The sequence below is a fragment of the Peromyscus californicus genome, unplaced genomic scaffold, assembly GCF_007827085.1.
Source record: "Peromyscus californicus insignis strain IS unplaced genomic scaffold, ASM782708v3 Scaffold_6__1_contigs__length_162567912, whole genome shotgun sequence".
Classification (NCBI taxonomy): domain Eukaryota; kingdom Metazoa; phylum Chordata; class Mammalia; order Rodentia; family Cricetidae; genus Peromyscus; species Peromyscus californicus.
The window spans coordinates 18,182,162-18,202,922 of record NW_026294584.1 but is presented as its reverse complement, the minus strand read 5'-3'; the positions used below and the strand labels follow the sequence as shown (position 1 = coordinate 18,202,922).

The following is a 20,761-nucleotide window of genomic DNA, read 5'->3' as shown; positions in this document are numbered from 1 at the left end:
GCTAATTTAGATGGCATGTACTGTTACCAGGAGCCATGGTGACATCAGAGCTTGGATTGTGGTCTAGGGCCATGTCTGGGTCATTGGCCCTCCTGTAGCCAGGGTCTGGGTTAATATCAGTGGCTCCTGATACCACCAAAGGCTGTGCAAATACCCAGCACCTGGACATCTGAGTAGCCTGCAACTGCCACCTGAGGCCATTGTGACATCCCAGTCCAGGCCACTGATGAGGACAATGTCTGGGTCTGTAGTCCTAACCGCAGCTTGGATCTGTGTTACTGTTCATGGCCCGTGATGGATGCCCAGGGTCTAGGCCATAACTTGTAGACATGTTGGCACCCAAAAGCCATGCCACCGCCAGGACCACTCCAATCTGAGTGATCTGTGTTGTCATCTGGGGCCATGGTGTCATCCAGACCAGGGCTGCTGCCTAAGGTCATGTCTGGATCTGTGGCACAGCAGCAGCCAAGGTCTGAGTTGATGTTCATGGCTCCTGTTAACACTGGAGGCTGTGGGAATGCCCAGGGTCTGGATGGCCACCTGAGACCTTGCTGTCGCTGGGGCCATACTGATCTGGGTGGCCTGTGCTGCCACCAGGGCCGTGGTAACATCCAGGCTCTAGCTGCTGCTGAGAGCCATGTCTGGGTTCATGTTCCTGCTGCAGCCGGGGTCTGTGATGATATCCTTGGCCTGTGTTACCGCAGGGGATCATAGGAAGCATGCATGTTGAAATCTGAGGGCCGTGCTGCACTAACCCCTGCCTGTCACTGGCCCTGGGATGGCTGGCCCTGCCCCTTGCTGAACACTACAGCAGAAGACCTAGTCCCCACTCCACCCTACCATGGGAGAACTGGCCTGGCACTCGGGAGAAATGGCCCCAACTCTCACAGTGGGCATGGGAGAGCTGGCTCTGATGGCATGGGCCTAGAAGAGCTGGCTCTGCCCCTTATCTGAGAGGGGCAGTCCCAGTGGCCCAGACCAACCAGCTCAATTACCACCCAGACCCACATCCTGGGTTGGCCCACCCTAACATCTACCACAACTATGACCTCCCGAACTGCATGTAGGGACTAGAACAATAGCCCCAGGATCTCTATGACTCGGGGCAACAGCAAGATATCCAAGAGGAGGTCAGGTAAGTGTCCAGTGATGATAGTGTGCCAGAGGCCTTGAACCAGACCAATGACTCACCGCAATGAACATTTTATGGGCGGGCTGATTGGACAAAACGGTATACTGTGTGGCACATCACAGCTCCCAATGCCACTAGAATGAACGAAGAGGTGTTGGAAAGACAGAGGAGTGAGGTGGGTTTGTTTTGTTTTACATTAATTTTGTTTTGGGAGATGCTACAGGGGTGAGGGGGTGGATACGGAGAGACTGGGAGGTGAATGGGATTCAGGTGCAGATGTGAAATTCCCAAAGAATCAATAAAGAATTATGTTATATATAAAAAAGAATTAGCTTGCCCCAGACCCCATCCCTGGGCACCAGCCACTCCAGGGAAGACCTGCCCAACTTGGCCCCAGGTTCTGGCCACCGGGCAGGTTCCCTGCTAGCCCCACCGGGAAGGATCCCCTTCTCCAAGACCCCTGGCAGACCCTGCAGTCTCCACGCCCTGCCCCCACGCCCATCCGCCTGAGCCCCAAGCCTCTACCTGAGACTTAAAGGCCGGCCCCCAGCTCCCATCTTGCCCAAGACTTTCCTTTTGGAACACTGGTGAGTGCCCTTCCTTGTCCCAGACCCCATCCCTGGGCACCAGCCACTCCAGGGAAGACCTGCCCAACTTGGCCCCAGGTTCTGGCCACCTGGCAGGTTCCCTGCTAGCCCCACCGGGAAGGATCCCCTTCTCCAAGATCCCTGGCAGACCCTGCAGTCTCCACGCCCTGCCCCCACGCCCATCCTGCCTGAGCCCCAAGCCTCTTCCTGAGACTTAGAGGCCGGGCCCCAGCTCCCATCTTGCTCCGGACTTCCCTTTTGGAACACTGGTGAGTGCCCTTCCTTGCCCCAGACCCCATCCCTGGGCACCAGCCACTCCAGGGAAGACCTGCCCAACTTGGCCCCAGGTTCTGGTCACCTGGCAGGTTCCCTGCTAGCCCCCACCGGGAAGGATCCCCTTCTCCAAGACCCCCTGGCAGACCCTGCAGTCTCCACGCCCTGACCCCACGCCCATCCGCCTGAGCCCCAAGCCTCTTCCTGAGACTTAGAGGCCGGCCCCCAGCTCCCATCTTGCTCCGGACTTCCCTTTTGGAACACTGGTCTGTCTGAACCAAGTGTGCGGATAAGGCCAAGAACGAACCACAAGGAGATGGGCAGACGTCAAGGCAGAAACATATACAACAAAATGAATAGCAATACAGCATCACCAGGCCCTAGCCCTCCTCCAACACCTAGACCTGAACATCAGAAATTGGAAGAAGCAGAAGAAAACAGCCTTATGAATGACATCATGAAGAAAGCTAGAGGCTTGTGTAGAGGAAAAGACAAAAAAATGTGAAGAACGCTGTAAACAACTAGAGGAAAGGGCAAACAAATTAGAAGAAATCAATAAAGTCCTGGAAGAAAACAATAAAGTACTGAGAGAAAATCAAGAAAAATCAATGAAACAAATGAAGGAAACAGTCCAAGACCTGAAAAAGGGAAATAGAAAAAATGAAGAAGACACAAACAGAGGGAATGCTGGAAATAGAAAATCTGAGAAAATGATTGGGAACTTCAGATGCAAGTATAATCAACAGAATGCAAGAGATGGAAGAGAGGATCTCTAGCGTTGAAGATACAGTAGAAGAAATACATTCATCAGTCAAAGAAAACACTAAAGCCAACAAAGTCATGAACCAAAATGTCCAAGAAATTTGGGACACCATGAAAAGACCAAACCTAAGAATAATAGGGGGTCGAAGAAGGAGAAGAATACCAACTCAAGGGCACAGAAAATATATTCAACAAGATCATAGAAGAAAACTTTCCCAACTTAAATAAGGAAATGCCTATGAAGATACAAGAAGCTTATAGAACACCAAACAGACTAGACCCCCCAAAAAAAGTCCCCTCGCCACATAATAGTTAAACAACTAAACGTACAGAATAAAGAAAGAATATTAAGAGCAGCAAAGGAAAAAGACCAAGTGATATATAAAGGCAAACCCATCAGAATAACACCCAGATTTCTCAATGGAGACTTTGAAAGCCAGAAGAACCTGGACAGATGTAATGCAGACACTAAGAGACCATGGATGTCAGCCTAGACTAATATACCCAGCAAAACTTTCAATCACCATAGATGGAGTGAACAAGACATTCCATGACAAAGCCAGATTTAAACAATACTTATCCACAAACCCAGCCCTACAGAAAGCACTAGAAGGAAAATTCCAACCCTAAGGAAGTCAGATACACCCCTCGAAAACACAGGCAACAGATAAAGCCACAGCAGTAAACCCCAACGTATAGAAGTACCCACACATCACCACCAAAAAATAACAGGAATGAACAATCACTGGTCATTAATTTCCCTCAATATCAATGGACTTAATTCACCTATAAAAAGACATAGGCTTACAGAATGGATACGAAAGCAGGACCCATCTTTCTGCTGCATACAAGAAACACATCTCAAATTCAAAGATAGACACTACCTAAAAATAAAAGGCTGGGAAAAGACTTTCCAATCAAACGGTCTCAAGAAACAAGCGGGTGTAGCCATCCTGATATCCAGCAAAATAGACTTCAAACTAAAATCAATCAAAAGAGATCAAGAAGGGCATTACATACTCATCACAGGAAAGATCCACCAAGATGAAGTCTCAATTCTGAATATTTATGCCCCAAACACAAGGGGACCCACATATGTAAAAGAAACATTACTAAAGCTTAAATCACATATAAAACCCCACACATTAATAGTGGGAGACCTCAACACCCCACTTTCACCACTGGACAGATCTCCCAAATTGAAACTTAACAGAGAAATAAAGGACTTAACTGATGTCATGACTCAAATGGACTTAATCGATATCTACAGAACATTCCATCCTAACAAAAAAGAATATACCTTCTTCTCAGCACCCCATGGAACCTTCTCTAAAATTGACCACATACTTGGCCACAAAACAAATCTCAACAGATACAAAACAATTGGAATAACCTCCTGTGTTCTATCAGACCACCATGGTCTAAAGTTGGATTTCAACAACAACAAAAACTACAGAAAACCTGCAATCTCATGGAAACTGAATAATACCCAACTGAATCACCAATGGGTTAAGGAAGAAATAAAGAAAGAAATTAAATACTTACTAGAGATCAATGAAAATGAAGACACCACATATCCAAATTTATGGGACACTATGAAAGCAGTACTAAGAGGGAAATTCATAGCACTAAATGCCCACATAAATAAGTTGGAGAAATCTCACACTAGAGACTTAACAGCATACCTGAAAGCTCTAGAACAAGAAGAAGCACAGTCTCCCAGGAAAAATAGATGCCAGGAAATTATCAAAGTGAGAGCTGAAATCAATAAAATAGAAACAAAGAGAACAATACAAAAAATTAATGAAACAAAGAGTTGGTTCTTTGAGAAAATCAACAAGATAGACAAGCTCTTATCCAAACTAACCAAAAGACAGAGAGAGAGCATCCAAATCAACAAAATCAGAAATGAAAAGGGGGACATAACAACAGACATTGAGGAAATCCAGAGAATCATCAGGTCATACTTCAAAAACCTCTATTCGACAAAACTGGAAAACCTAAAAGAAATGGATAACTTTCTGGATAGGTACCACATACCTAAGTTAAATCAAGACCAGATAAACTATTTAAATAGTCCAATAACCCCTAACGAAATAGAAACAGTCATTGAAAGTCTCCCAACCAAAAAAAGCCCAGGACCAGATGGTTTCAGCGCAGAATTCTACCAGATCTTCAAAGAAGAGTTAATACCAATACTCTCTAAATTGTTCCACACAATAGAAACAGAAGGAACATTACCAAACTCCTTCTACGAGGCTACAATTACCCTAATTCCTAAACCAAACATGGATACAACAAAGAAAGAGAACTACAGACCGATCTCCCTCATGAACATTGATGCAAAAATACTCAATAAAATACTGGCAAACAGACTCCAAGAACACATCAAAACAATTATCCACCATGATCAAGTAGGATTCATTCCAGGGATGCAAGGGTGGTTCAACATACGAAATACGTCAATGTAATACACCATATAAACAAACTCAAAGAAAAAAAACATATGATCATCTCACTGGATGCAGAAAAGGCATTTGACAAAATCCAACACCCCTTCATCATAAAGGTCTTGGAGCGATCAGGAATACAGGGAACATACCTAAACATAATAAAGGCAATTTACAGCAAGCCAACAGCCAACATCAAATTAAATGGAGAGAAACTCAAAGCAATTCCACTAAAATCAGGAACGAGGCAAGGCTGTCCACTCTCCCCATACTTATTCAATATAGTACTTGAAGTTCTAGCCAGAGCAATAAGACAACATAAGGAGATTAAGGGGATACAAATTGGAAAGGAAGAAGTCAAGCTTTCCCTATTTGCAGATGACATGATAGTATACTTGAGCGACCCCAAAGATTCCACCAAGGAACTGATACAGCTTATAAACACCTTCAGCAACATAGCAGAATACAAGATCAACTCAAAAAAATCAGTAGCCCTCCTATATACAATGGACAAAGAAGCGGAGAAGGAAATCAGAGATACATCACCCTTTACTATAGCCACAAATGACATAAAATACCTTGGGGTAACACTAACCAAGCAAGTGAAGGACCTATATGACAAGAACTTTAAGTCCCTGAAAAAAGAAATTGAAGAAGATGTCAGAAAATGGAAAGATCTCCCATGCTCATGGATAGGCAGGACTAACATAGTAAAAATGGCAATCTTACCAAAAGCAATCTACAGATTCAATGCAATCCCCATCAAAATACCAACACAATTCTTCACAGACCTGGAAAGAATAATACTCAACTTCATATGGAAAAACAAAAAACCCAGGATAGCCAAAGGAATCCTGTACAATAACACGACTTCTGGAGGCATCACGATCCCTGACTTCAAGCTCTACTGTAGAGCTACAGTAATAAAAACAGCTTAGTACTGGCATAAAAACCGACATGTGGACCAATGGAATCGAATTGAAGACCCTGACATTAATCCGCACACCTATGAACATATAATTTTTGACAAAGAAGCCAAAAGTGCACAATGGAAAAAAGAAAGCATCTTCAACAAATGGTGCTGGCAAAACTGGATATCAACATGTAGAAGGCTGCAAATAGATCCATATCTATCACCGTGCACAAAACTTAAGTCCAAGTAGATCAAGGACCTCAACATAAATCCAGCTACTCTGAACCTGCTAGAAGAGAAAGTAGGAAGTAGTCTTGAACGCATTGGCATAGGAGACTACTTCCTAAATAGAACACCAGTAGCACAGACTCTGAGAGAAACAATCAATCAATGGGACCTCTTGAAACTGAGAAGCTTTTGTAGAGCAAAGGATACGGTCAACAAAGCAAAGCGACAGCCTACAGAATGGGAAAAGATCTTCACCAACCCCACATCTGACAGAGGACTGATATCCAGAATATATAAGGAATTCAAGAAATTAGACATCAAAATGCCCAACAGTCCAATTAAGAAATGGGCTATAGAACTAAACAGAGAATTCTCAACAGAGGAAACTCAAATAGCCGAAAGACATTTAAGGAATTGCTCAACATCCCTAATCATCAGGGAAATGCAAATCAAAACAACTCTGAGATACCACCTTACGCCTGTCAGAATGGCTAAGATCAAAAACACTGAAGACACCTTATGCTGGAGAGGATGTGGAGCTTGGGGAACTCTCCTCCACTGCTGGTGGGAATGCAAGCTTGTACAACCACTTTGGAAATCAATATGGCGCTTTCTTAGAAAATTGGGAATCAATCTCCCCCAAGATCCAGTTATATCACTCTTGGGCATATACCCAAGAAATGCTCAACCACACCATAAGAGCACTTGTTCAGCTATGTTCATATCAGCATTGTTTGTAATAGCCAGAACATGGAAACAACCCAGATGCCCTTCAACTGAAGAATGGATAAACAAAATATGGTACATATACACAATGGAATACTACTCAGCAGAGAAAAACAATGGCATCATGAGGTTTGCAGACAAATGGATGGATCTAGAAAAAAATCATCCTGAGTGAGGTAACCCAGACTCAGAAATACAAACATGGTATGTACTCACTCATAGCAGGATACTAGACATGAAACAAGGATGACTTGTCTGCTACTCACATCACCAGGGAGGCTACCTGGAAAACAGGACCCCAAGAAAGACACGGGGATCGCCCAATGACGGAGAAATGGAATGAGATCTACATGAACAGCCTGGACATGAGTGGGGGTGATGAAAGGCGAGGGTCGAGGGAAAGAGAGCTTGGGGGAGCGGGAGATCCCAGCTGGATCAACAACAGAGAGGGAGAACAAGGAATAGGAGACCATGGTAAATGAAGACCACATGAGAATAGGAAGAAGCAAAGTGCTAGCGAGGCCCACAGAAATCCACAAAGATACCCACACAACAGACTGCTGGCAATGGTCGAGAGACAGCCCGAACTGACCTACTCTGGTGATGGGATGGCCAAACACCCTAATTGTTGTGCTAGAAACCTCATCCAACTACTGAGGGATCTGGATGCAGAGATCCATGACTAGGCCCCGGGTGGATCTCTGGGAGTCCAATTAGCGAGAATGAGGAGGGTTTATATGAGCGAGAATTGTTGAGACCAAGGTTAGATAAAGCACAGGGACAAATAGCCAAATGAATGGAAACACATGAACTATGAACCAATGGCTGAGGGGTCCCCACTGGATCAGGCCCTCCGAATGGGTGAGACAGTTGATTGGCTTGATCTGTTTGGGAGGCATCCAGGCAGTAGGACCAGATCTTGTGCTCATTGCATGAGTTGGCTGTTTGAAACCTGGGGCCTATGCAGGATTGTTTGGCTCGGCCTGGGAGGAGGGGACTAGACCTACCTGGACTGAGTCTACCAGGTTGACCTCAGTCTGTGGGGAAGGCTTTGCCCTGGAGGAGATGGGAATGGGGGGGGGGTTGGGGGAAGGTGAGGGGGACGGGAGGGGGGAGAACAAGGGAATCCGTGGCTGATATGTAGAACTGAATTGTATTGCAAAATAAATTAAAATAAATTAAAAAAAAAAGAATTAGTTTAATAGATGTCCATTTAGCTAAGTAATAGTAATAGGTTCTCCTCTAGGGCCCATAATCTGTTTAGCCACAAGTTCTTGGTCCCCAAAAATGGTGCCAGATATGAGTTTCAACTTTTAGAATGGGCCTAAATCCAATCAGAAACTGATCAGTTACTCCTATGGGATTCATGCCACTACTACACCAGTGGGCATGTCTTGCCAGGCATGTAGCTTGCAGGGGTCACAGCTGAGTAAGACTAGTGATTCCTTGTAGCCTCTGGTAGCATTCATAGCTCCTTTTAGCACTATGAAATCTAGCCAGAATGAAGCTTCTAGCTTGATTTCTCTGTGTCTTATGATTCCAGTGTGGTGTCTTCAGCAATAGGGCCTTACCAAAAAGTTCTGGAGAGTAACCAAGAGCAATGGCAATGGCCTATAGTGTTTGGGGGTCTGTGGGACCTTACTGGACGATTACATTTTAATCTCAGATCAACAGCACATGATTTTTTAGTCTCATGAAATATTTGGAACATACTTAGAATAGCAAATTCTCTGTGAACCCTATTAGATACCAAATACATATATTTCTCACCTGTGACAGTCAACCCCCTGCAAGTAATCAATGAACAAAATGATCACCTCTGCCATAAATCAACATTAACTTGTTGGCCATTTGTCCACTGACACCATTGTTCCCCACCTGGGATCTGAGGAACTGTGATCAATGGCTTCTGATCAACATGGTGTCAGTAAGCCTGGTGATGATCAAGAGGAATTTGATCACATTCTAAAGAGTTGTAGAAAAACACTTTCCAGAAAGGAAGTGCACAGTCCCATGTCAGAGGGCCAGAAATTAATATCCTTCTCCTACCGGCCTGTCACTTGAAGCACACTGTCTAAATCCCTTCCTTCAGGTTCTTATGTTACCTCTATAAAATAAGGGTATGTTAAGTTTTGTGAATATCAAATGCAATAAGGAAGAAAATCCTGATCACTTCCTAGAATGTAGTGAACATTTTACAGATTTTAAATGGTTTTCTACATTTGCTATAATTCCAAATACAGATTGCTGAAACATGTGAGCAAGAGGAGACTGATGAGGGTCTTGAATGCCAAAATGAGGACACTATTATGCTATCTACACAATGTTTAAGGCCAAGTCAGGCAACCTTCTCCTGAGCTCTCACTAACTTTCTGAGAAACTGTATGGCATGTCATTTCCTGTAAGGTCAAGCACGCACTCACCACTGCAGGTCAAATTACCTCCTTTCTCTACACTTCTTCTTCAGATCAACCTTGATGAAGTGGATCCTTTGTCTACACTTCTTCTTCAGATCAACCTTGATGAAGTGGATCCTTTGTCTACACTTCTTCTTCAGATCAACCTTGATGAAGTGGGCAATGAGCAGGGAAGCCCCTGCCATAGATTTGTGGAGTATGAGAAATGGACAAACCCCGGAAGTGACTGAATCAAAATCCCGGCTCAAGCACAAACCCTTCTCCAAAAGAACCTAGACAATAATGACAAGCAGATGCCTAGAAACGAACAAATCCACCATGATGCCTGCGTGGAGGAACTACTCCTTATCTATGTTTTTTCTTCTTTAGAGCACTTCCCTGAAGTTCTGTGACTCACAGGTCCTTGGCATGCTTGCTCTCATGCCTGTCAGAGAAGTCCTGAGTCAGTAGTCAGTTGTTCAGAACAACGATGTTTAGAAAATGTTTGGGTTTTGTTTGGTTTAACCAAAGTCCTTCAGACCGTTGACACCTGTGGCTCAGTCCTTCCTCAGCCTTCAGACTGCAGGCTGCAAGGTCGGTCCAACAGCCCCAGCTCACACCTTTGGAACCTGCAGATGGGTGTTATCTGCTCTTACCGTTTGGTGAGCTTCAAGTGCTTCTAATCCTTTTATAGCCAGTTCTGGCTGTTATCTGGCTTCCTTCTAGTCCTTGTCTATTGTACAGGCAGAACAAGTTTCATCTTCTTCCCTGGTGATTAGAAGGGCAATATAATTACCAACAATGGCCTAGGTTCTCCTGCCAGAGAAGCTTCTTAATTGGACCTTTTCACACTTGGTGGTGGTGGTGGTGGTGGCGGTGGTGGTGGCGGCGGCGGTGGTGGTATATGTGAGATTGTGTATTGTGTATGTGTGTGACTGTGTATGTGAATGCAATTGCGCATATGAGTGTGTTAGTGTATGACTATGTATGAGTGTGTGAGTGTATGTGTATGAGTGTATGTGTGTGAGTGTGTGAATGTGATTGTGTGTATAAGTGTGTGTGAGTGTGTATGTGAATGTAATTGTGCATATGAGTGTGTGTATGAGTGTGTGAGTGTTGTATTGTGTGAGTGTGTATGTGTGTATGAATGTGACTGTGATTGTGTGTGTGTCTGTGTGTGTGTAGGTCAGAGAACAACTTGCAGGAGCTGGTTTTCTTCTTTCTTGCCGGGCTTGGAAACAAGCCCCTTAGCCCCCTGAACCATCAGACCAGCCCCTAAAGCTTTTTCTTAAAGCTACATTTTTTTTCAATACTGGAAATTGAACACTGGGCCCATGCATGCTGGTCAAACACTCAAACACTAAGCTACATCCCTAGCCTCTCTTTTTTCCTTCTTATTTTTAGACAGAGTACTGCAAGTTTCCCAAGCTAGCCTTGAACTCTTTCTGTAGCCCAGGAAGGCCTTGAATTTGCAACCCTCTTGCCTTAGCCTCCTGAGTAACTGGGATTACAGGTCAGGATACCAGACCTAAATTAAAGCTGAATTCTTATCCCATGACCTGAGCTTAATCCCACTTAGGGCCTGAAGAAAACGATACTATTGCCTTCAGAACTATTATTTTAGTTGTTTTTGTCTTTTCACCATTTTCCTCTTATAATTTTGCCACCCTTATTATTCTGGACCTACTTGGTGTAGCTCTTAAGCACCTGAAGTCACCAAGCCCATATTTAATCACAGACCATGGAGTGTAAACAGACATTTCCTGTCCCAACTGCCTATTCCCAAATAACCACTCTGAGGCTTATATTATTTGTAAATGTTCTGCCAATAGCTCAGGCTTGTTACTAACTAGCTCTTATATTTTAAGCTAACCCATATTCCTTATCTACACTCTGCCACACAGCAGTACCTTTATTAGCATGGCATGTTCATCTCCTACTCCCTCTGCATCTGTTGACAACTCCTGACTCTGCTCTTCTCCTTCCCATCATCTTTAGTTTGGTTGCCCTGCCTATACTTCCTGCCTGGCTACTGGCCAATCAGCATTTTATTAAACCAATTTGAGTGACAAATCTTTACAGTGTACAAGAGGATTATTCCACAGCATTTCCCCTTTTGTCTAATTAAAAAGGAAGGTTTTGACTTTAACATAATAAGATTATATACAATAAAAACAGTTATCAAGAAAGAATTACAGTTACAATATACAGTCTATTTGTATTTGGCAAAATTGGAGTAAATATTCTATTATCTATGTTATCTTTATGAGGTCAAAGTTTTGCACTTAATTTATCTTTTATCATAACTAAAGAAAACTATAACTCTCTAGTCTTCAGCTCCATCAAAGACTCCAGAAGGGTGAAATGTTACCTAATGACAGGGACATCATGCTGCCTGGACAGTCACCCAAAGTTCCTCTGTAATACTGGGACATCTAACTCTGGCCTACAGGCTTAGTATATCTGACACACTTTCCTGTGAAGCAGGGAATTCTGAAGGACTGTCCAACCTTGTCTTGGCAAAGTTCAGCAGTCACCTTTCTTGTGTCCTGATGGTCCAGTTTGGACAGTAACTGTCAGCAATTGAGGCAAGGTCAGTTTCTTTGCCCACATTGTTACCTTTTACCATAAAGAAAATAAACCCCATATGGAGTTTCTCTGATGCCCATAATACTCTTTGAAGTAATTGATGCTGCCAGGAGCAGGTGTATCTTGCTGTCTAGAAAAGTCTAAGTTCTTAAAATATTTTAAATGCCATATTCTTCAGGTCTTTGATATGTTTGAAGATTGCCTATCTATCTGAAATATATCTCTGTATTACCTTAAAAACCTAATTAACATGACTATAAGTTTGCTATTATAGATGACTATTAATCTGTATTTCTTAATTATATATTGCATTTTTAAATGAGTGACATCAGCATAATACCCTAAACAAGAGTAGAAATATACATACAATATAACAAAATTAACTTTAAATTTGTATCAATAAACCAAAATCCATACAAATATAAAATATGTAAGATTAATAGTTGTTTTTTGGATTAAAGTAGATTCATTAATCTACCCTTTTATACTGTCATTTCTACATCATATCCCCTTTCTTCTTTTAGAAAGAGATCTCTGAATTTAACTCTTTTTTAGACTTTTTTTGCTATGATCAATAACAATTTGTAACCAACCCCACTTAAATGATAATAAATATCCATAACTCATCTTTTTGGAATGTGGGTATAATTCTCTAGACTACTTCCTGTTGATTGGGGTGCTTGTAATTTTTAGACCCTGAGAAAATTTAGGATAATTGTTAAGACTTGGGTGTAGTATTCTGTGAGGCTGGATCATCTCAGTTAGCAGCCTGGAAGTTGTTCTGGATGTTGGATCACGTGGGCCATCATTTTCATTGGTGTCTGCCCTCCTTGTTCTGAAAATATATAAACATTTGAAGGTAATATACATATTTGTATTAGTACAAGTATAGATTGTGCATTGTACGCAAGTCAGCCAAAGATAATTTTTTTGTTTTATTTTTGAGCAGGTAAAATATGCGTCATGTGTCATATAGTTCTTTTAGGTTTGTTTATGTTTAGCCAGATTTTTCAGGGGATCTTCCTTGATCAAACCTGATTTTTCTTAACCCAGAATGAATCTAGAGCCTCTCATTTTCTGTGGAAACAAGAACATAACCTCTCCCCCAAAGTAACATGTATTTTGACTTAAATTTTGAGGTCAAGATAATTTTAAAATATATAGGTTGGTTTAATATAGCAGTTTTCATAATACAAGGTCTCTTAGCAGCCAAAAATTTTAAAGACAACACAATAATATACATAATCCAAGCTCTCTGTGTATTTTCCATCTTTATGTGGCTATTATATTTTTTATTACTCTATCCTTTTTGAAAGACTTTCTCTACCCTTTTTCTTTTCTCTCCCAAACCTACATATATTTTTAAATACAGTGTAATCTGTTTAGAGGTTTTTTGTTTCTGTTTTTGTTTTTTGTCTGAATCTATCCTTACTGCACACCTGTAACCTTTTCTGTCTGCATGAACAAAAAACTACTGGGTAACCTAAGTCATGGTGTGCTGGTGCTGGTTCCTCCCACTTGGTTCCCTGAAGTCTAGTCTCATGGTGAAGACACATTTATGGCCAGCTTTGAAAGCCATGTTTACTGCCCCAAATCTGGGCAGTTTCTAGGTCCACGCTGCCACCAAGTAGCCTGCCATTGCTGCTCACAAACTCCATGTACATGTTTGGCAGCAGGGCCTCTGAACAGAGCCATTGCCTAATTTTTGCCACTAGCACCAAGCCAGAAAGTCATCTCTTAAAGGAGCCGTGCCTCTGCTCACCGCCAGCTGACAGAGCCCACTGGAGAAAACACAGCTACCAAGAATCTGTGCTTGACTCTGTTCCTGTGTGTTAGAATCCTTTTTTAAGCTTTATCAGGTTTTATGTGGAAATTTTGGTCACATGTTAGAATGCCATACGTAAATGGACATTTCCTGTCCTGACCACCTGTTCCCAAATGACCACTCTGAGGCTTATATTAATTGTAAATGCTCTGCCAATAGTTCAGGTTTATTACTAACTAGCTCTTACATTTTAAGTTAACCCATGTTCCTGTGGTGATATTTTATTTGTGCTGAAATGTGGTGATATTTTATTTGTATGTTAATAAATAAAGTTTGCCTGGAGATCAGAGGACATAGATAGCCATCTATAAACAGAAGTCAGGCAGTGGTAGCACACACCCTTATTCTGATCACATGGCAGGCAGAGTCTCTGTGTGTTCAAGGACACAACCAAGCGTGGTGACACATGCCTTTAATCCCAGGATCAACCATAGAGACCTGGAGGTCTGTACAGACAGGCAGTGATGAGGAAGTGAGGTGGCTGGGCTAAGAGCCAATGAGAAGGCAGAACAGCAAGGCAATAAAGGCTCAGGTTAGACAGGAAGAAGCTAGTTCTCTTAGAAAGCTACAATGGTGTGGTAAGCTAAGGTTAATTGGTGGCTATTCCTATTTCTCTGATCTCTAAGGCTTTCACCCCGTATTTGGCTCTGTGTTTCTTATTTAATAAGACTATTTGGAAATTCGTCTACATGTTCCTTATGTACGCTCTGCCACGTGGTGATACCTTTATTAGAATGACACATTCATTACCTGCTCCCTCTGCATCTGCTGGCAACTCCTGAATCTACCCTTCTCCTTCCCATCATCCTTAGTTTGGTCACCCCACCTATACTTCCTGCCTGGCTACCGACCAGTGTTTTATTAAACCAATTCGAGTGACAAATCTTTACAGTGTACAAGAGAATTATTCCACAACAATGTATTACTATATGAAAGCAATGCATTTTGAGACAAGTGAAGTAGTTTCCATCCAGTATTTGCAATTAACTGGCAGTGTGATCTTGATAAGTCATTTAACTGCTCTAAACTTAAGAGTCCTCTGGGGAACATTTAGAAAATTCGAGCTCTCCATCACTTTATGAACTTAACACCTCCACTTCAGTAATGTCCATCTTCACATCTATGGCTTCCTGGACATTCCTGCCCACCTAGAGGAGAACAGCTTTCACCTTGCTTCAACATTTCTCAGTCTTTGCCAAATGACTACTTAAACCCTTTCTTACCAGCTCCATGTAACTCAGCTTAAATACAGAGAAAGGATTTCTTTCATCTCTGAATGTAGATAGCGTAACTAACCTAACTATAATTAGAACTTCTTTCTATATACTTAAAACATTATTTACATAAATTTCCCCGAAGTCATACAAATATAACATATGGCATAAAAGTTAAATTGTATAGGTTTTAGATACCTTATAAAATTATCTAGTGGGGCCAGACATAGAAACACATGACTTTAATCCCAGCACTCAGGAGGGCAGAAGCAAGAGGATCTCTGTGAGTTTGAGGCCAGTCAGAGTTCCAGAGCAATCAAGAGCTACATAGAAAGACCCTGTCACAATAGAAATAAAATAATAATAATAGTCTAGAATGGTTTTGTTTTCTTAGAAAGCAAGGACAAGGGATGACAGAGAGTATTAACTATAAGCCACATTTTTATCCTCATTCTCTGCAGAGTGACTTTCTGGTTTTGTATATGTGTGTGTTTATATGTGTGTGTTTATGTATGTGCACATATACAGGCAATATACACACTATTTGCCATATATGCACACTATATACTTTAGATCAACAACCTGGTGCATTATGCTTGTGGAAAGGCAAAAATAGTTTCCAAATGAGACTTTGAGGAGCCCCTTAGTCACCCCTAAGACTGTAAGTTTCTTTTCTCCACTGGGCCCGAGTCTCTTCCTCCTGGCCATTTACAGCAGAGCTGGTTCCCTATAACAACAGGACTCACCATTTCCAGACAACTCCTGAGGGTCCAGGCAGGAGCTGTAAGATACGAGTTACCTACAATTTGAGTCCAAATCCTTGCATTACAGATGCCTACAGCCAGGGTGAGAGCCAGCTAATCGCCATGACAAACAGAAAGGGCCATAATTGTTAGTGACCACAAGCCACGCCCAGCTGTGGACCAACAGCCTCTTCCCCAGCCCCACCACCATGGCGGTGAAAATAGAAGATGAACTAGTTTCAGCAAGGAAGAGGCTGTCCGTGGCTTGGGTACTACTAATGTGAATATGTCCCAAGCTAAACTGCTGCTGACGAGGAGTGACACTTGTACGTGTTTTCTCCAGCAGGACTTCCTAAACTATGTCCCAGCTCCCTGTCGCACTGGACCACTAACAGCGCTTAGGCAGTCACCCCATCCCCAGCCTCATTCTGACGCAGCCACCTCCCCATCACTCTTTATGGAGAGTTCCCTACCCATCCCTGATCACCCCCAGGAAAAGGTCCAGTCTTCAGCGTTATCTGTCCAATAGTCTCATCATCTTGCCTCACTTCACTCTATACTGTTCTTCCCCGTCTTGTGTTAGGAACTGCACCGGGACTTAGCTTTTCACGGTTCTCTGCACAGGAAGTGCCCTGCAAGCTGGCAGACTCCTCCCAGTTCTTCACCTATTTGTCCACTCGGTTAGTTCAAATTCAACCTAGTTAGAGGATAGACAGATAAAACCTTACAAAACCTTCAAAATACAATTCATAAAATGTTAGGAGAAAAAAAATAATGTTTGATCATCTGCAACATTTTTACTATAATAACATCTAACTTTTTAACACTTGAGTAATTTAATCTTTAACTTATACCTGTTTTTCATCTTTATAGTTTTTGAAACAATGCACATTTGATTTAGAAGAAGGATTTATTTGTTATATATGGGTTAATACTTTTCTTTCTATCACATTGCCTCCTTTTTGTTTTTTGTTTGTTTGTTTGTTTATTATGAAAGAGGGACTTTCAGCATAGACCAGGCCAACCTTGAACTCTCAGAGATCCACCTGCCTCTGCCTCTGGAGTGCTGAGATTAAAAGTATGTGCCACCCTACTCAGCTTCTTGAGACACGGTGTCAGTAGATAGAGCTTTTATTTACTGTAAAGAGCCTGCCACTCATTAAATTTTACAGAAACCATATTATGATAGGGAGTATATTCAATTACTAGGTTGTACTGGTCATTAGGAATTATTTGCTAATTTATCTATTCACAAGAGCTGAGATACAGAGTCACCTGGGTATCCATCAATATTTAAATGAACAAGGAAAACATGGTCCATATGCATAGTTGAAAATTATTCATCCACAAAAAGAAATGATATATCTATAACAAAACAGGGCACTGGGGACATTGTTTAAAATGAAATAAAACAGACACAGACAGACAAATACCACAGGTGCTCTCTGATAGGTAGAAGAAGAAGAAGAGATCTCAAAGTAGAAGAAACTGGAACAGTCATAACTAGGCTAGGAAGGGAAGAGAGGGGAGATCTAGAAGGAGGTTGATACAGCACACCCAACAGTTGGATGGAAGGAAGGAGCTGAAAAAAAACTCTACTGCAAAGGCTCCCAACAACCTATTCTATATTTATGGAGAGCCAGATAGGTGTAATTTAAAGACTTGCCTTAAATATCAGCTTGCTTCCTCCATGTACTGTGTCCAAAGTGTATGCTGCCTTCAAGATATCCTTATGAGTGCAAGAGTGTACTTAAATCTTGGAGTAAACCAACGGTTGCCTAATTAGATTTCAGGCACACTTAACGGGAGAGAATTTGTGCCTGGTACTGTAAACCAGTTGTGCTGGTTAATTTGTTGTCTACTTGACACAAACTGGGTCATCAGTAAAGAAACAACTTTAATTAAGAAAATACTCTCATAAGATTGACCTGATGGCATTCCTGTGGGGCATTTTCTTGATTAATGATTGATGTGGGAAGCCCTAGCCACAAGGGCAGTGCTACTCCTGGGCAAGTAGTCCTGGGCTGCATAAGAAAGCAGGCTGAGAAACCAGGGAGAGCAAGCCATTAAGCAGCATTTTTCCACAGTCTCTGTGTTCCTGCTTCAAATTCCTGCCCTGACTTCTCTCCATAATGGACTGATTGTGACTGAGATGTGTAAGCCAAATAAACCCTCTTATCCTCAAGTTGCTTTTGGTCATGCTGCTTATTATATCAATAAAAAGAAATTAATCTGCCAGCTAGCTATCATTGTAGCCAGTGAGGTCATGGACTCTAGAGTAGAACCTACTCCCACTTCCTTAAGCTAATATGATTTCTAGTTGCATTCTAAATTCTCATCCTTACATCCGCAGATAAGTATAGCTCTAACCCCTCATCAAAGAAGCCAATCTTTTTCAACATAACAACTACAGAGATCCGCAACTGGTCAAAATGATGAGGACAGCCAACAGTGGGTGTCCAACCCACACTGATACATCTACAACATAATGTTATCGCCTCAGGCTCAGAGAACATCACCGACCAGGAGGCAGCAGGATTTTAAGAGCTAGAGGGCTGAGACATCTGTTATGAGACAGTGTCTTCTATATATGACAGGGAAGCTGTACCCATGAAGTCGCAAAATTATAATAGTGACAGTGGTTTGAAAGAAAATGGCCCCCAAAGGGAGTGGCACTATTAGGAGGTGTGGCTTTGTTGGTGTAGGTGTGGTCTTGTTAGAGGAAGTGTGTCACTGTGGGGGCGGGCTTTGAGGTCTCTTTTCTCAAGCTTCATTCAGTGTGGCAGTCAGTCCACTTCCTGTTGCCTGCAAGCCAAGATGTAGGACTCTCAGCTCCAGCACCATGTCTGCCTGCTTCTCATCAGGATGATAATGGACTGAACTGCTGAAACTGTAATCAAGCCACCTCAATTAAATGTTTCCTTTATATAAGTTACCATGGTATGGAATCTCTTTGTGGGAGTCCAGCTCCGAACTGCTCCCACCTTTCGAAGGGTTCTTAGGTTGAGGAAAGAGGAATGAGAGAACATTAGGTAGAAAGATAGAAAGAGATGACAAGAAAGACAGAGACACAGGATAGCTTCAGGAAGGCCCTGGATCAATACCCAGCCACCCAGAGGTTTATTCAAAAGGGCTTTTTATAATATGTCAAGGGGAGGAGCAAAAGATTTCACCATTGCTAGATCAAAGCACACCATACAGCCAAGCTTCGGGCCCGCAGACATGTCGGGGTTCATCCTGGAACTTATTGGACTACACGGAAGGGAAAATCACCTTTGGAGAGTTCAAAAGACAAAGAGAGAAAAGTCCAGAAGAAGAAAAGTCTTCAGGAAAAAGGAAAATCATCACCCAAAGAAAACCCAGATATTTCTGAAGTTCCATCATCAATGGAAAGTGACCCAGCAAATCCCAGGACAAAGATGCCAATGAAGGAGAAACATCAGATGGAGTAAGTCAGTTCACAAAGTCTTGGCTTCCATGCTCAGAGAGACTGACATGATAAAGAAGAGGAGAAAACACCTGAACAACCCACTGCAGGTGTCATGTTTGTGTTGGAGATGGTTCTCAACCTTAAAACAAAAAACAAAAGATGACAGAGTAAACTTCCCAGAGTCCTGACAGGTCTCATGGGTGCAGTCAATAGGCACTTTGTTAGAGAACATGAAGAGATGATATTGATGTACATGGAAATCATAAGACAAGCTCATTGACTTTCGAACCATTTTCTGCACCTGCCGTGGTATACGAGAATGAAGGTGACATGAAAAAATCATTGCAGTTCGAGGCGATTGCTGCATATTTAAATCCTAGTGACACAGAAGAATGGGTTAGGCTGGCAGAAATGTCTCTGGAACAAGCTAATACTATGCTGGATTTTTTTTTGCTATACAGAAGGTCTTAAATATGAACCTACTGACACCTGTGGGGGAGATCAAGCCTTTATGAGAAGATGGATGATCAAAAAATGGCCATGGAGAGTTATAGGTGCATTTTAGATCTGTTGTCTCCACCTGATGGAGAACGTTCTATGCAGCTGGCTAGAGATACGGCAAAAGGTTGCTATAAAGCCAATGGCAGTACTTCAGCTATAACATAATTGAAGAAGCTTTCTCAAGACACAAGGGCGTAGTTTCCAAGGAAGATGTTAGCATAGCAGCTGAAATATATATTTCCAACAAGCAGTGTGACAAAGCTTTGGAGGTAATAACAGATTTTCTGGAATTATCCTAGAAAGAGAAACTTTTGAAGAACGCACCTCAGAAGTGAATAAAGGTTGTAGTTAACTTTTAAAAAAGAAGTCAGGGAGAGAGACTGCAAGCTTTCTTCTCTTTAGCGGCACAGGTGCAGAGGAGAAAGAGAAACAGAAAAAGAAACTGGACCAACTAGCAAGGTCTTATTTCTATATAATTTTATTGCTTATTTTATGGTTAATTTTATTGCTTCTTTTTATGCTTTGTGTGGTTACACGGCATCTGTTGAAAGGGTCCACAGATTAGGAAAGCTATGCCATAGTTGACAACACCAAACACAAGAGTTAGCTACAGTTAGCAGTTAGGCTTTTCATGCTTTTCTTAGACAGGTAAAGCAAAACTATGAATCCATGTGGTTTTAATCCCCAGAGACTCTCATGTCTTCTCTTTTCCCATTTAGTTCATCAAGAGACATGCACATATTTTCAGAGAAAGCATCAAGAGAAAATTTTCCCACTGCAAGGAAGAAAGCCCATTCTTCAATTTGGAAATTCAAATTCAAAAGGCGTTTGGAATCTAAGAGGAGATAAATCTTTGGGAGGAAAACTCAGAGTTGAGGTTTTCAGAACCCCAGCACGTTAGTGGGAGAGCAGGGTTTTTTTTTTTTTACTGTAGGAGACTGGGTAAGACCGGATATGGGACAGAGGATCAGCACTTTGGCAAGTTGGTGGCT

At 42.2% G+C, this 20,761-nt stretch overlaps 1 pseudogene; it reads left to right on the top strand.

Moving 5' to 3' along the window:
* The first annotated feature begins 402 nt into the window (after positions 1 to 402).
* Positions 403 to 20,121, top strand: LOC128098682 (general transcription factor 3C polypeptide 3-like; annotated as a pseudogene).
* Positions 20,122 to 20,761: the final 640 nt, after the last annotated feature.